Raw genomic sequence first — 17238 nt, forward strand, 5'->3', positions numbered from 1 at the left:
GGCTCTACTGCCCGTATGTAAGGTGTCGGAGGAGGAGGAAGAAATACAGATCCTTCTACAGACTACAGATTGTAGTAATGGCCACAAACTGGCCATCCAAGTGACCTGTGGTCTGGTGCCAAATTCAGTAGACCCCCATTTGTATTTCCCCCATGCAAAGTCCATTGTTCAGGCTCCATGTGGGAATTAGGTTAATCCTGAATGAATTCATTTAACATACACAGATAAGGCAGCTTTCTCTCATGGGCCATGCCACTGCTTCAGTACAGGCTTGTTTAAAATGAAGGCTGTCGAGAGGTCACCTTTAGTTCACAGCATCATCATTCATCTCATGAAAGCAAGTCCTACAGGAAGTTCATTCAGACACTTGATTGTTGTGAAAATATTTTCGTAAAGCAAAAGCTTTTATTCTGTGTCCTAGAAATGTTGGTTTTCAATTCAAGTGAAATACATTATTTCACTCCGGCTGCGGACCAATGTATGAAAAATAGATAAGGCGAGTCCTCTTTGTTCAGTCTGTTGAAATAAAGCCGATTTTGCTTTCGGAGGTTACCTTGTTTTTCCTGAAACAAAAAAGTCTTCAGCTACATAGTTTAAGATCTTAAGTATATTTTAAAAATGATAATTTAACCATTATAGCCAAAATAGCTTTGTTCTGAAACAACTCACAGCATGATCTTTCAAACAGAACACCCAGCTACTAAGCTGTTCAATGTCATTTCAAAACATCTGCTGAAAAACAAGCGTATAATAGACACATTGTTCTATGATGAGGATGTGTTGGCTTTTTTTAAAGGCTTGTTAAATAGCCTGTGTTTAATTCCAGGAGAATAGGAACCTTTTCTTTTACCACAGCAGAAAGGTTCTCTGCATCAAGGATATTGTAATGTTAGTGACACGTTGTCACCTGCTGTTTGTGGCAACAATGGCAAACTCTACCATGGATATACAACTACATCATCTGCATGCAAAATGCTAGGGAAAAAATTCACTCAATAGAATTTCATACTAATATGGAAATCCATGAGGAAGTTGGGAACAGGCAGGCCCCTCCCCCAGCCACCAGATGCCTTTATGTTCATTCTAATCAATTTTAGATTTTATTTCTTTGTTGTTCCTCCAATTATTGAACTATAGAATCCAGAGTAACCAGCATTGTCATTATAAGTGCTCAGAAGAGCCATCCCATTCCCTCTTCACACTAACCCAAATTTTACTGCAAATCCCAGTCTTTAACTCAGGTCAAACTGGGGTATGAATCTACAGTGCAGGATCAGGGCCTTAAAGATTACAATTGTCTCTTAGGAAAGCGCTATAAAACTAAGCTAACCTTGATATTGTGTCTTTTCCTTCTTCCATTTCTTCATCTATATTTTTTATTTCCTTTGTCATCTGAAAACTTGAATAATCTCCATCCCAATCCTCACCCCTTCATTTCTGTCTGTAGCTAATATTATCTCCTCTCTCTTTGAAAAAATAGCATCTCCTTTCCTTTCTTTTATGTCCTGTTCTCTGTTGTCCACTCTCCTGCAATTCCTCATGGTACACTCTGTCTGCACTTGTTCCCCTCCCCCCCACTACTACTGCTTCTCTCTCTGCCCTTTTGCTCCCCTGTGTCTTATGGTCCTGCAACAACCCACTCCCATCTCTCCCTCTAAGTAATAAAATACGTGTGTGCATGAAAGCCACATTGCCTTTCGTACTAATGTGCTGCTCCCCCCACCTTGCCAGATGGGCACAAACATTGGCTGTTCAGCAACAGAGACGGCAGCTCAATTAATTAGTCTGTGTTCTCCCCCTCCAAAATAATCAGAGTGATCACGGCCCTTGCGTGTGTCAGGGATCCCAAAGCTCAGGGCAGGGATGCCTGCAAAAGGTGGGGGTTTTTAGGAACACTTAATGACAAACATTCAACCCAAGCAGTTGGTTTACACTTTCAATCTAAATTATGGTATCTTTGTAATGATAGGGCTAAATACTTGTTAAAAAATGGAAACTGAGATTAGCTTTGACATTTACAGAGTTCTCACAATCAGAGGGGTCCTATGGAGATGGGGTGGCTAATGCTGAAGGCGTCTCATGAGACTCTTCTTCTTGATGAAAATAGTACATTGACTATAACCAAGCCAGGTTTACACCCTGGTTACCACAATATCTGCTGGAGACCAAACCTGGACACATGGCACTGTGTGCGCAAACTGGAAATTAAACATTGCTGCTGCCAGATGCTCACTGGATAGTTTTATTCAGATCATACTTGGGAAATGAAAAAAGAAAAAATGAGTTATGCAAAATGCTTTTTTCAATTAATCAACTAATGGAAATTACATTTTGCTTGAAGTATGTATCATAATATTCAACCACCAATCAAGGTTAACAGAAATAACTTGCTGTCTATTCATTTCATTGGGTGGCCATTGTGAAGGGGTAAATTACACTTACACTGCCTCATTTATCTTCTTTCCCCTAGGCTGTATTTTTTATTCTGTGTCCATCAGGAGCTGCAACGCAGCATCCAGCCCTAGGTCTCACTGAATACCATCTTGCTTTCTTCCATTTTCCCCTCACTTCAAAGACAACATGATTTGGGCAGTCATGAACTGCTAGTGAGTTAGGCATTAACATTTATATGCTCAAAAACTGAGCCTCAGGCTTCGCTACTACTAGTGGTTTTTGAGATACCAAAGGCTACAAAATAATCATATTTAAAATAGCAAGTAGAGGTGCAATGAAGGGAGGGGTCTGAAGGCCCAGCTTCCCCCCTTGGCCCCTGATTGGCACTGGAAATTTGGCTCAGCTGCCACGCCATCATGATTCTGAGTGGCATTACAACCTTGTACCCATGGGCACCAGGCACTCCCATTTCTGGGGAGAAGCAGAGCATGGGCACCAGGGACCTGTAGTTCCCAGGAGGGTGGGAGGATAGGATCCAGGCTTTTGGTACTTTCTGGGGAAGTGGAGATGCAGGAGATGGAAAGGATCTGGGGTTCCCAGAACTACCTGGAGCTGGGTAGGGACGGTGCTCTTCAGCTTGACTGCCTCTCTGGATAAAAGCTGAGAGCTCGGCGCAGGCTAGGGTGACTACAAGGCTGTGTGCAAAGGGGAAAGCACAGGCCTGTGTGCAGAGGTGCTGGAGGGAGGAGTATGTAGGTCTGGGTGCAGAGCAGTGGAGTGAGAGCACTGGGCTCCCTCCTTAGGAAACTTCTTGTTGTGTACCGGGTAGTAAAATAGCTAAGATGGAATACGGAATGCTGATGACCCGTGAAGCTAGCAAAATATGCTTTAATTCCATTGAAAATCTTTCTATTGTGGACTGGTACAAAGCATGTGGCTAGCTCTGGCAGTTCAGGAAATACTGAAGCTTCACTGGTCACTATCGTAGCTGGGCTTCTTTAGCATTAGTCTTAGACTGTATACAATAAGATTCTGGATTTTGGACCAGTATGTTATCAAGCCATATAGGGAAAAAGGGAATAGAGTGAAATGGGAATATAGTTTGGGTCTATGTACAGGACACATACATTGATATTCACAATTTGTCAGGAATAAACAAACACTGTCATTTTAGACATGTGCTAATTTAATTTAAAAAAGGTAAAATAGGAGGAAACTTCCTTCCATGAACCAATCTTCAGTTCCGCTAAACTTTTTCTAGTTATTGAGAAATTGTACATGAGAACAGTTTTAAACATATATTAGCAGACTGATGAGGACGTGGGACAAAGGTCGTTTGCTATGGAAATCTAATCTTCGGGGAAAAAAATCGTCCTTATTTCACCTTCTCCAGATCAAAGTCAGCCAGATCCACTTTGTTCCCTTTAAATTGTTTTTACTCCAAAAATGGTAAGTTGATTAGAAACAGGAGAACAAAATGCAGGGTTCTCCTGCGCCAAAGGAGTGTCTCTGGGCACTGAATCCATTTCTATGCCTGGCGTTTCAGCCTCAGGAACTTTGGACACAAAATCTCTCTGTGGGTTTAGGAGGACAGCTGCCTCATTTCTTTGATCGAACATCAATCCTGGCATTTGTAGGGCTGAATCCTTGCCTCTGTTGAGACACTGGAAAAAGCTTCGGGTGTCCTTACGGAATTTAGAGCTCATGCCCACGTAGATGAATGGGTTGTAAAAACTGGCAGATTTGGCAAAAAGGCTGGCTAGGACACTGGTGAGTGCTGGCACTTGAAACCCACAAGCTGACCACATAGAGATTACTGCATAAGGAGACCATGCCAGGAAAAAGGCAAAACAAATTACAAATGACACCTGAGAAGGAAAAAAGAACATGAATTGTAAACAACACGTTTGTAATGTCATGATTCTAGAACTACTTCAGTTTTTGGAAGAACTTCTGCATTTGTAATGACAAAAAGACCTACTCACGCAAAAGGCATTTAACAAAGCTCTAGCCATTATCTACCAAAATTAAAGGAAGATTCAGCCTCTCTCTCTCTCTTAGCTAAATAGAATCGATTAAAAAGCTATGAAAGAGTATCTGGGTCTCCTTCAAAAACACTTTGATTATTTATTCACATTCCAATGGCTGGGAAAAGGGCTTGGAAAAAAGAGGACCATTTAAATGTCAGCTCCAATGAATAAGAGAAAGCTTCCATCACAATAATGTGCACTGAAAGCATCAGTTAGGGCATGCCTATAAAAGGGCATTGCTTTAATAGACCTATGTAAGTACTCAAATGTACAAGCTATTTCTTTTATACCTACTATATTTCATAATCAAAAGGATCCATCCTACTGTGGAGACTTTTTGTTGTACTGCCAGCAAGTTAGTGTCCCTAGACTCTGTTTGCCAGAAACCAGGAGTGGATGACGGGATGGATCACTTGATGATTGCCTGTTCTGTTCATTCCCTTTGAAGCTTCTGACATTGGCCACTGTCAGAAGACAGGATACTGAGATAGATGGACCACTGGTCTGATCCAGTATGTCCAGACTTATGTTCTTACGTAAAAATTAATTATACTATAATAATAATGTTTAGTACAGAACCTCTCCAAGATTATGATATCTTGAGACAGCAAGGATGGGAAATAACCTTGGCAAATAAAGCGTTTAATAAATCTTGGCCTACTAGGAAATATATATTTATATAAGTTTCCCAGTCACAAATCTAGAATTCTGCAGCAAAATCACTAAAACATAGTTCAACAAAAAATGTTCTTTTAATGTGCCCTTCCCGTCTCCCTCCACTGCACCCCACTCAAAGTAGTTGTCCTTGGTCAGTGGACACCTAGAGTTCAGAGGTGCTTTCACGTGAGTTCACCTCCCATCTGGGGTATGTGGGGGGAGAAGGCAACTTGCTCGTTCCTGCAGCTGCTCGCTTCTCTGGAGGCTGCTGGCTCTGGGCTGCTGCTGGTTGTTGTGCCACCTTTCACTCCACTATTCCGTTGTCAATGGCCCTGTGTCATCATCTTCTGATGTTACTTGCCACTGCCACTTCTGTGAGTCAGTCTCTTGAGGTTGCACCCAGCTCTCAGTGATTTCAGCTCTCAGTGGGGGAACCTCACTGTTAGTGCAGGCTGGGCAGTCTCTTCCACAGAAACACCCACAGCAGGTCTAAGCACTTAAACTTGATTCTCAGTGATTTTACCTCTTGGGGTCATTTAAAAAACTAAAAGACTCTCTGTGGAGCCTAAGCAGCTCTATCTTTTAACAAGGGAGACCTGCAGGTCAAATAGTGCCTGTGACTCTTCGGCAGAGACCACACCACCAACCAAAACACCTGTTCCCCACTCTCTCTCTCTCTCCCCCCCCCAGTGGGATCTGTCATCCAAACCCCCCTGCTTAGCGAGTGCTGTTCATTCAGACCTTGTTTATAAATCATAATTTGAAATTATTAGGTTGGTCATCATCGCCAAAAAGAATGCACCGACATTGTCATAAAAAACAACAGCTGTCTGAGGAAGCTGGTCTTTGTTTATACTTTTCAAACCTATTATGCTTTTTCAGGTACAAGAATGTTATCATATACTGTATATGCTTTTAAAGTGTGTATAAATGTTTCAATTTCATTCAAATGTCCAACTAATGACTAAATTGGCAACACGTGACTAGTTGACCACTGGGGGGGGGTGGGTGATGGAGAAATTCAGGAGGGGCCTAAGGAAATCCTTGCTAGGGTGTGGGTTCAGGTGTGGGGGTTCTGGGTGCAGGGGTGTAAGACTCAGCCCAGGGGTCCAGATGCATGGGGGTTGGGTAGATGGGGAACAGCTCCCTGTACAGTGACCCATCTCACTGTGGCTGAGGAGCGATAGGGTCAAGAAGGGAGGATGCAGAGCTTTCTGCAGCTGGGGGTGGGTCTGATCCAGCCCTAGATCTAGCCGCTCCTTGCAGGGGAAGAAGACATCCCATCCCCATCTCCTCCCCCTTCAGCCCAACCAGAACTAGCAGCTGAGCCCGACGCAGGGTAGGAGCCACTGGCCAGGGCATCCCCAGTCTTGCCGCCCCCTCTTCCATTTTCCCAGCAATTTACCTTTCTGCCAGCTGCTCTGGGTGCCTGAAACGATGAGACCACTCTGCAGGGGAGTTATTTTTCTATAGGGAAGAAAAGAAATCTGCAGGGGACATGAACTCTGCATGTGCGCAGTGGCACAGAATTCCCCCAGGAATAGTTTTTGTATCTTCTGATATTACATACTTCTGATTGAGAGGTTCTGCAGACCAATGTCTTCTCAACTGTCCCCGCAACCCTTCACTGATACTGCCCACTATATCACAAAGGTAGTCTCCAGACTGATGGTGATATAAGTTCAGGAAAATGGGGAATGTCTCTGGTCTTGTATACCTAACAATCCAGAGGATCCAAGCTTTTGTGGAAAACATGCATATGTTCCTCATAGTCCACTGTTATCTTCATAATTTCTGCTTTGAAAAACTCACTGGAGCATAATGACAAGTGACTCAACTATAGTATATTTAGAACAGAGAAGCCAAATGTACAGATAAGGAAGACCCTATTTTATTTGTGTCATTTAAAAACCCCTTACACATGCAAGACATTGAATGGGTTAGGGGGTTTAGTTATAGGCTATCTTCCCCCTAGGAAACCAGTTCAAAATTGATCTGAGTCAATGGGAACCACGGTTGTTCAATGGTCTGTATGAAATGAGGTGGTGGTTTCAATTCAGGTCTCAGCCAGGACTCCACATCACAACTGGTAATCATTAGCATTCTTGTTGGCAGACTCAGGAGAATGGATGAAGATTGAATAAGTAACGAGACCAAACTGTCACCCTAATCCTTTTAAAGATGTGAGATGTTGGCAGGGAAATGAGGGGGAAATTTTGGAATACCAGTGGTGTGCCTGTTCCAGGGATAACAAAAGGATTTTGGTTGTCTTTTCTGTCAATTCTAGCATTTGGTCTAAGAATTAAATTACATAAAATATTTATGTAATGCACTATATTGTAGATAAAGAATAGTCTGTTACCCGTGTAATATTTTGTTCCATGAGCCGCTGCCTTTGGCTAATTTTTTCACCTCTTGTGGTCTTGTGACTTGATTTAACATTCTTTATTATGGACATGTAACAGAAAACCACGATGGAGACAAGCATAAAGAAGCCAAATATAAAGACGCCAATCACGTAGGATTTACAGACAACAGAAAATGTTGCTTTGATCCAGTCAATTTCACATGTTCCATATTTATGGTCTGGAAAAATTGAACATATTAAGTAGAACAAATCCCTTTATCTGAAACAATTATGGATTGTATTAACTGATGTGCACTTTACAAAGTCTTTAGAGAACCTTATACAAGAAAAAGCCATGTTTCGCATCATTTCTATACTTAGCACCTATTTAAAACAAAATCGACTCCCCATTTAAGATGTACAAAAAATGTTATTTTCTACTATTGAAAAACGGTTTGCAAAACAAAATTCTCATTTACATGAAGGCTGTATTTATTTCACTTTAGCAGAACTTAAAGGGGAATAAATTAAGTTTAAACTACCAGAGTGGTCGAGAGGGGACTTCTTGTAAATGAGATTCAGACACTTTTGTCTTTATATATATTACATTATGTACAGAAATGTATGTTAATTTCTTGTTTTTCCATTCATCAATTTCTTTCCTCCACTATCAGAGGAATGTGGCATGCAGGAAATCAAGTAACTATTTGTCTCAGTATTTATCTAGATTACTCATTCTCACACAGTCCAGTAATGTTCTGCAGAGTTGCACAATGATTACTACTGTTCGTAATGGACACACATGCTGGGGAAGTTTTTTCTCCATATAGGTAATTCTGTAGAGACGAACACTCACCTGTATAGCTACTCCACCCTAGAAGTGGTGTACTGGCCCAGAAAAGAGCAGTTGCCCATATCACCATCATGGTCACTATAATATTTTTTCTATCAATTTTGTGAGCTGAAGTAAAAGAAAGATTATAAATTTGATCTCCAAAATAGATTAACAAGAAAAATTGTTTGCAGTGACATCTGAATTTTAGAAAAGAAAATGTTTTTTTTAAAAGAAAATAAAGTCATAAGAAAATCTTCACATGAAATTGTGCAATCTAACAAATGTTAAGAGCTGAAAGAAATATTTCTTCACTTAATAGGTTATAGGAAAAGGAGCAGTTCCATTAACAAAATACTATTACCTCCTTTTTTTGTAAATACAACAGTCCAGATTCTCATTTACATTGAAGCCCCTCTACACTGCTTTGAGAGTGTAAAGAGGGCTTAAAGGGGGGTGGAGGGAAAGGAGGTTAAATGTATAGTAAGAATATTTGTAAATGTTTGTTTCCTTTGCTTTACAAATAAATAAGCAAATAAGGGCTTTCTGACAGAACTTGCCAAGATTTACTTCTAAGTAAGTTGTGATATATTTAGATCTGATGTACTTGTTAGGTGGTGTGGTTGGCTGGTAACAACTGGAGAATTTTAACTCATGCCAGGATGGCATTTAGGAGAAATTTTCTGGGAACTTGCTTGACAAGAGTGAGTTGGCTTGATTTCCAGGTGTTATCAGTATCATTGACCACTTGGGGGCCCTTTCCCTTTGAAAATGAAGGACATGCTCTCTTTGTCATATATTGTATAGAAACTTTCTTGTTTGGGGATGGTGGTGGTGGCGAGGAGGAATTCAGGCTTCACACTCTGGCAGGAAAGTATCAGAAAACTTCTTGACTGTAATTCAAAGAATGACTCCTCTTCTTCATTACCTCCTTTGGGAATAGATGATTGTGTAACTTTCCTCTCCCAAATCTTTCCCTGAAAACGTCACATCTTTCTCCTAGTTTTATGTCTCCATCTGTTCTCTTGTGCATCTTCCATGGTAACCCTGTGCAACACAGAGACCCCTTGGCTGGCAACGGGTTCCCTGTTCTTTGTGAACAGCTCTTACGTCACACCTGACAAAGACATTACACCAAACACATATCGTGCAGGTTATTTATCCATAAGGTATACCATATGAGGTGTCCACAGAAAGCTCATAATTTGTCAAGACTCAATCATTTCAAGATGTGTGTATGGGTAACATCTAAAGAATGTGTTTATACAGAAAGTATGCTTTATGGACTTGGGATAGAAATTAATCACCAGGAGTCACTGTGCCTTGGGGATGATCCATGTAAGCTAGAGAGTTGTCACTCCTCCCTAATCATGTAGTGAGCTAATGCAAGGCTCAACTGACCACCTTGCTTCCACCCAAGACTATCAATGGAAAACCATCAAATACATCACCAAACAATTGAAAGCTCTTGGAGGTGAAAAAAGGAATGTTACAACAAATGGAGTTTTGCCCTGGCTGTGAATAGAAACAAAAAGCTGTTTTCTGTATAACACACAGAAGGGAGAAGCACTCTGGATCCATTCACTGAGGAAACCTCTTAGGGAGTTTTTATGAACCTTGTGGTACTTTTGTGGATGTTTGGGTCCTGTTTCTCATGAAACCAGCCAGCTCTGTAAAAGACTGAACTTTTTCAGGAAAACCTACTTTATTACATAGACAAGGTAACTATTGGTAAGTGTAGACCCAAGTCCACATTTTATTATTTTGTTTTGTGTTGTCACCAGTTGTTTCCATCTCTTTCTCTCATTTCTAGTTAAATCTTTATTCTTTCTTAAATAAACCTACATTTGTTTTATTGTAAGTGCTCACAAGTGCCATGTAGTTTGCAGGAGTTGTGGTTTAAGGTAAAACTGAGGTACACAGCAGCTTTTGGTTCACGGTATCTGGAATTTCTGTGAGTAGCCAGTCTCAGGGTGTTGCCTGATATATTGATTATGTATTGGTTATATCGATTACTTGAAATTCCCAATTAACACGCTGAGGTTTGATGGGTTCTTTACCCAAAATCAGGCTCAGTATTATTCAAGTTACAGTTTAGTTGAGAGCCCCTATGTGTATGGCAATGGTAACACCACCCTAACTCAGGGAAGGCCTTTTGAATTTGTAAAATTTTTTATCATTACTATAATTAGTCTCTAAGTAAAACAATTCAAACAAAAAGGTGAAGTAATACAGGAATGTAATAATGCCCAGCATCATTACATATGCATACTCACTCTATCTTTGTGGAGGATTTGAGACAGATCATAGTCTGACTCAAGGGTCAATTCCAACAGCCTAACCCATAACCGGATGTTTCATAGGTCTTGATGTTCTCGTCATGAATATGCATGAGAAGTTCCTCCCCTTTTTACCATATCACAACTTCCTCACCCTTATAATGTTGTAGCGTCCTTATCCTATGCGTTACTATCTTAATTAAGTTTATTAGCACAGATGTCAATTGGTTACTATGGTTATCTATCATTGGACATCTGCTGATGTTTTTCCCTCTGAAAATACCCTAAACTGGTACTGACTTCTTGCAGGTACTTGTCGGCAATTTTATGCTTAGTTTCAGCACTTTTGAATATTGTCTTATGCCATCTTGTGACAAAGTCACTGCTGGCTTACTTACCTATGCTAATTCTATTAAGCAACTTACTTCTAAAAAGGCTGTTGGGCCTTCTTGTTATGCTAAGCACTTAAGCTAATCTCTCATAAGCCTGGGCCTATAGGTTTCTTGTGTTTCTGCAATATTATTCCTATATTTTACCTTGTCAGGATGTGGGCTATAGGGGCTGGATATCACAGGGGAATGATTCAAAGAGATTCAGGGGTTGGGGTGCATCTATTGTTAACCTGTAAGGTGAAGAAAGGGTTGGCATTAGGCCAGAGGAGAATGCTTTGACTGGCTGAAGGGCTGGTGGTGTCAGAGAGCTGACACCCAACTACCACAAGAAAGATTCCCTTTTGCTAGAGCAGGTAGTAACAAGGTGACTCTCAATCCTGGGTAACCTGAGAGCCATCACACTCTCCAATTAGATTGTAGAGTCTCAGGAGCAGAGACTAGGGGCCAGATTCTGATTTCACATTGTTATAAACTGCACTGAAATCAAAACAATTACTAACTCATGATTTACATTAGTGTCAGTGGGATTAGACTCAATCCCCATGTTTTACTCTGCATTTGTAAAATATCATACACACGTAGGGCAAAAGGTAATTACATACCAAAAAGCCCTACGTTTAAACTATGTTATGAAGATTGTAATTTTCTAACTTTTCAATGCTTGACTTTGCAACTCTAATACCATTCTTTCAACATACAAAAAATTTATATAATTTCCCAATTTTTAAAGAAAGAACACAGTGTTACGTCATAGGCCCTCTTTGTCCCAACCACAGATGAGCAGAATTTGAACCCCGGACATACAAACACTGCAGTTCAGACCACTACCACTTGAGCTAAAGGACTATCTACAATAGATGGCAACAGGAGTATGCTGTTGTCCTGCATGGACCAGCCATTAAGAGGACAGCACAACACACAGTAGGTTGAATGAGTAGCCCATTTTACAGTCACCAGGACAAGTACGCTGGCAGACAGTCTGATAAGCTGTGTGGCTAACTGGATAAGACTTATATGTGATATATTAGAGACTTGGGTTCTTTTTATTGCCAGCACATGTAACCTTGCACTGGGGTATGAGACCTTGCTCAATAAATAAGGATTCTGAAGGACACAGAATTAGTAACACTGGTCAGTAGAAGAGGTGAGTAAAGAACATATGGTACGGTGACTCCCAGCACTGGACTACAAGAGCAGGAGGAATTTTGTATGTGTCTCATCTGGAGATTCAGCTCAGGGGAGCTGCTTCAGAATGATTCAGGGAGAGATTGGGGAGCCTGCTCAGTGCCACTGGGGGACAGTATGGTATATGGAATGTTCAGACATTTTAGCAGCAAGCCTACAACCAATTATTAAGTGTAGGTAAATGATGACTTTTAACAGCTTATAACTTGGGCATATTTGAACAGGTTTTTATAGACACAGCAAAGAGCCTCTCTCTGATTCCAGGACTATCTCCCTGGCAAATTTTGGATTCCTGTTCCAAAACAGAGGCAACAAGTGCTCTTAAAAGTGAACTGGAAATTCTTTTAAAATGGGAAGTGTTAATATGCACTTTAATAGAGCAGTTGCCACCATATCTCCTATAAAAATGTTTTTCGAGAGAGGGACAATATTTAGATTTTCATAAAAGAGCAAAGCTTAGCATTGTATGTCTCAGTGCACTGCTATCAGAAATAATTACATTGGAAACATGAGTTTTAGCGTAAGTAAAAAGGCCATTGTTCATATATTTTCAATCTAATTCTTAGGCTTGATTTTAAAGATTTCAAGTATATATATTGTCAACACATTGAATAAAATATACCTTTGAGGTAGCAATTAGCTGTTTGGCAGAGAAAGCTGACATACCTTGGTGAGGCTGGCATCCTTTAATGTATCTGAGGACACTGATGGCTGTCAGAGTATTAATACTGATTAGACCAAAAAAAGCTTATTATAAATCCATCCACCTGACAAGAAAAGGGTGGAGAGAAGGAGAAAAAAAAATTCAAACTTTTGGTATAAAGGTAGAGAACACAGAAAATACATGACATTTATTAATATTGAGTATGTTTCTACTAAGTATTTTGAAAGAATTATTTTAAATATTTTATTCACATTTTCGATTCTAGGCTAATTGTGTCTGATCTTGCATGCACAGAAACAGCTTACTTAAAAAGAGCAATCAAAAATGATTACTTTTTTTGTAGGGTTAAAACCCAGCAACAAAACTAAAACTAACCCAGTTACTAAATAAAACTCCAATTTTTATAGGAATCTTTACATTCTCCTGTCTCTGAGTTTGGTTCTAAGTATTCAGAAAAAGATTAAGAATCTGGAACTGTAAATCATGCAGCTACCTTGCATGTCCACACTGAAGTGATTAGAAAGCCACCATCTCTAAGAACATTAAAGAGTTCTAGAATACCCCTTGAATAGCCAAATAGTGAAATGCCTGTATCTGATACAGCAAGATTGAGGATAAGGTAATCCTGAGGATCCAAGGAATGTCATTGGTTGTACATGATAAAGATCACCCCTTCGTTGCCAAGCCAAGAAAGCCAGCCTATGCAATTAAAGGTAAGCGCTGTAGGAAAACTGGAGAACAATTTGAAACAAAAATGTTCATTGATATTTTTACTTCCTCTTTTGCAGAAAAAAAGGGTCATGTCACTGAACAATGACTTGTCCCTTTCATTAAGTGGTGACATTGACTGATTCGGACTTGGGGTCCCATCAGTTTTGAGCTACTGGATGATGGCTGTGACAGACCAAGTTAGACAAATATATTGAATAATAATGGAAGGAATTCCCTGAAACTTGACAAGGGCCAGGAGGAGCCTCTGGTGGCTACAGTTAGTAAAAGTAAACTCTCATTGCAAATCTCCTAATTAATTCACAATTTGTGATGAAAATTGAAGAGACTGAAGTAGATTGAATATGTAGAGACTGGGATAATCTCCCTAAAATCTCTATCCTCTCAGGATTTTCTGATTGTGCACACATCTCACCAGTAATACATGTGGACCATTGTAAATAACACTTACATAAGAGTATATCTGAATGAAGCTGGAATAGATCTGAATAGTTTATATTACATTGGACCTCTCACAAAACATCCTGTTTTTCAGGTTCACAAACAAAATAGCAGGAATTAAGGAACAGAGAAGTATCAGAAAACCGCCATTGTATTTCTGATTTCTGCAGTTACAGGGCAGAATATTCACTGCTGCTAAAACAGCTTTTTTGTAACAATGAAACATTCAGAGAGGAGTTTCCAGTACTTACTAGGCTTTCTATAATCTGGAACTACTTGGAGATTCAGCAATGCAAAATAGCCTGAATGGGCTTTCCACATCTCTAAACTTCAGTGAAAGACTGGAAGCCATTTGGAATAGTTTATGAGGAATTTAGAAACAGCAAGAGAAGCCTTTCCATCAAGCTGAAACATCTAGAATGGACAGTCATTCTCCCAAAATACAAAGAGAAAGGGATTTCTAGAAGTTTGATCAGAATGAATCGGGCTTTTGAATACACAGAACAGGTTAATACACTCCAACCCCCACCCAGAACTACTGTTGCACAACACCTGGAATAGCCTTACATTAGAATCTCCAAATATATTGTAATTTTGGGAGCTTGTTGTACATATGAGAAAGGGGGTCAACATTCTCAGCTCTTTGCAGTCCAGAAATAATAGGTAACCCAGTATGATTTCTATTTGCCCATATACCATACTCTGGCCTTGCCTGAAACTGTTGGGGTTTTAGGAAGGGTATATTTTTAGTCTTGCCTCATTAGCAGCTAGCAGTTAAGTCCAAATCTTTAGACAGATATTATGTATTTTTGCAGAAAATATTGGCTTCTATAAACTGGAAATTATCTGTTTGCTGTTGCTTGCAAAGCTTATTAAAGAGTAATGGCTAAAGTGTGATTCTCCCAAATCTGATCAAGTGAATGTCAAAACTGTTCCAGTTTTGGACTTCAAAAATTAATAAAATTCTTTAGAGATCATGTCCCCAGTGTGACTCTGTTTAAGAAAGACAGTGAAATCATATTAATAGCCTCAACAAACCTTGGCCATGAAAATAGACTACAGTTTAAAAGTAACCATGGCTAAGCTAGGTAGAAGGAGCCCTAGGGAAATATATATTATACACATTGAGAGTCCAGGATCAAAGTTCATTAAGATTATAAAAGGCCTTCTCAAGGTCATTTTGAGTCCAGCTCAGTCACATTTGGCCAGGGGCGGTCATGACAGAAAAAATGGTTTCACACATATTCCAGATGTTAAAATACTTATCCCATGAGTTAGAAAATAATCCTACAATTACAATTACAATTCTCCATTACAGATCATGTGAAGTTAAAAAAATAAAAGTGAAGTAATTTGATACAAAATGTGTCTAAAGACAATGAATAGATTTCTTCATTTAGTCTACGTAGGAAGGAGACGGAGTTTTCTGTTATATTATCCATAGTCTCAAAATCCTGTTAAATTTGCTGTGATTTTCATTCACTCCATGGAATCAAAATAGGTTTGCATTTGCTATTTTATGAAACCATTCATGCATGTAGCTATCATTTCTTATATAATTGAAACAAAATGTAAAAACTACTCTGTTCAGCATTTATAGGGTTTTGAGAATCAGAAATGTTTGATCCATATTTATAACAATAAACAAAGATCTTTCCTACTAACAGCATTGTAGGGATCTGGTTTGTATTTTGGACCAAAAAGAGATGTTTTTGATAATCTGCTCAGGTTTTTACAAATACAAATAATGTGGAACAACCCCAGGTTTTTGGCAACTTCTTATTCTAAGAGGAGGGAAGAAATTTTGATTTGATCATTGTGAATTCCTTAGGATGTGGCACTATGAAGAGCATGTATGCAGAGAATTGGTCTTCACTTTTCATTTCCCTGCTGATTTCCAGTTTCTATTTTACATTACTGAATCCATATTTTAAAGCTAGACTCTTTTGGAAAGTTATCGATTTCTCATTTATTTTTAGCTGAATTTTTACAGGGATAAATTAAGCAATCTGAAATATCTTCAACAAAGTATAACAGCAGAGCAACAACAAACAACAAAAAGGAAATAAATTATCAGTTTCAAGCTATGAATTAATCTTTGGATAATAAATATAAAAGTATTTTAGTAATTAAAATCCACTTCCTTTGTTTTTAAATAACTGCAATTTCTAAACATACATAAGATTCAACTTTACCCTTGGGAAGGCACAGATTTGGATTTTCCACAAACTGATGATGAGCAGACTGCACGTCTCTCTTCAGAGCAAAGAACAGAAAATAAAATTTGAAACACAGCCTGAATCTACTTTTTACTTATCCAGCATGAGCAAGTAGACCCCAATGATAGTTTTCCAATCCTCTGAGACAGCAAGCTCAGACTTGTTGCTGTGCAATGAGATGGAGCTGTCCATCAGCACCGCTTCCTCACCTTCTTGAAAGTTCTGATTTAGAAAACACAGCAGTAGATACAACTATTTTTCTTTTCTTTTTAAAAAAATTTCCCTGTCTCTTTTTTAAATAAGTGTCTCAGAATGTCTTTGATGCTTTATGGTGTAAAATAGCAGCAGTAACTATGTGGGAAATGCTAAAGAGGACACTGAGTAAGGAGGTTAGGCAGTGCTCTGACACCAACTGAGCCACAGCTGCCAGTTTGTGTAATTAGCAGCATCAGAAGTGCTGGGCTATTTGGTTTAAAGTCCCAAGGTCTGATCCACACATGGCCCAGGTCTGTCTTTCAAGCAAAGGGCTTTGAGACTAAAGGACAAGGTGACTGGATGAAAACTTGCCATTGGACCTGTATTTGCTCTTAACCTCAATTGCCCCTGGAATGACAAAGGAGACAGTCCTGCTAAATGGCTTCCCTGCATGATCTCTTGTATTCCTTTTGTGCTACTGATCTCTTTTGGAGATTGGGCCAATTAATAGGAGCATGTAGTAATCCAGTGATGGTAGAAAGGACCAGTAAGTGCTGTAGAAATTTCCACAAAGCGATGCCCCAGTGAAATACTTGATTTTGTTGCTGACACAAAATATAAGCTGTGGACTGTATTAAACATGAATATCAAACTGTGTGTGTTATGGGAGAGCTAAACATTTTTTTAGAAATATATTGACGCTTTATTTAGTAATAAAATATGTGCACTAGTAAATGACAAAATACATACAGCAAAGCTTTAAGGTGCAACTGTGAAACTGAGTACTGACAAAAGGTGCCTCTGATCAGTGGTTCTCAACCTATTCACCAGTGCAGTTCTCTATGGGTTATGTGGCATCTGCACAACATATATA

General features: G+C 39.4%; 1 pseudogene; it reads right to left on the reverse strand.

The window, feature by feature from the left end:
• Nucleotides 1-3818: 3818 nt before the first annotated feature.
• LOC137142796 (visual pigment-like receptor peropsin) lies at nt 3819-16872 on the reverse strand (annotated as a pseudogene).
• Between the last annotated feature and the right edge of the window lie 366 nt (nt 16873-17238).

This window comes from Emydura macquarii, unplaced genomic scaffold, assembly GCF_026122565.2.
Source record: "Emydura macquarii macquarii isolate MOO-44397 ecotype Brisbane River unplaced genomic scaffold, CSIRO-AGI_Emac_v2 contig_374, whole genome shotgun sequence".
Lineage (NCBI taxonomy): Eukaryota > Metazoa > Chordata > Testudines > Chelidae > Emydura > Emydura macquarii.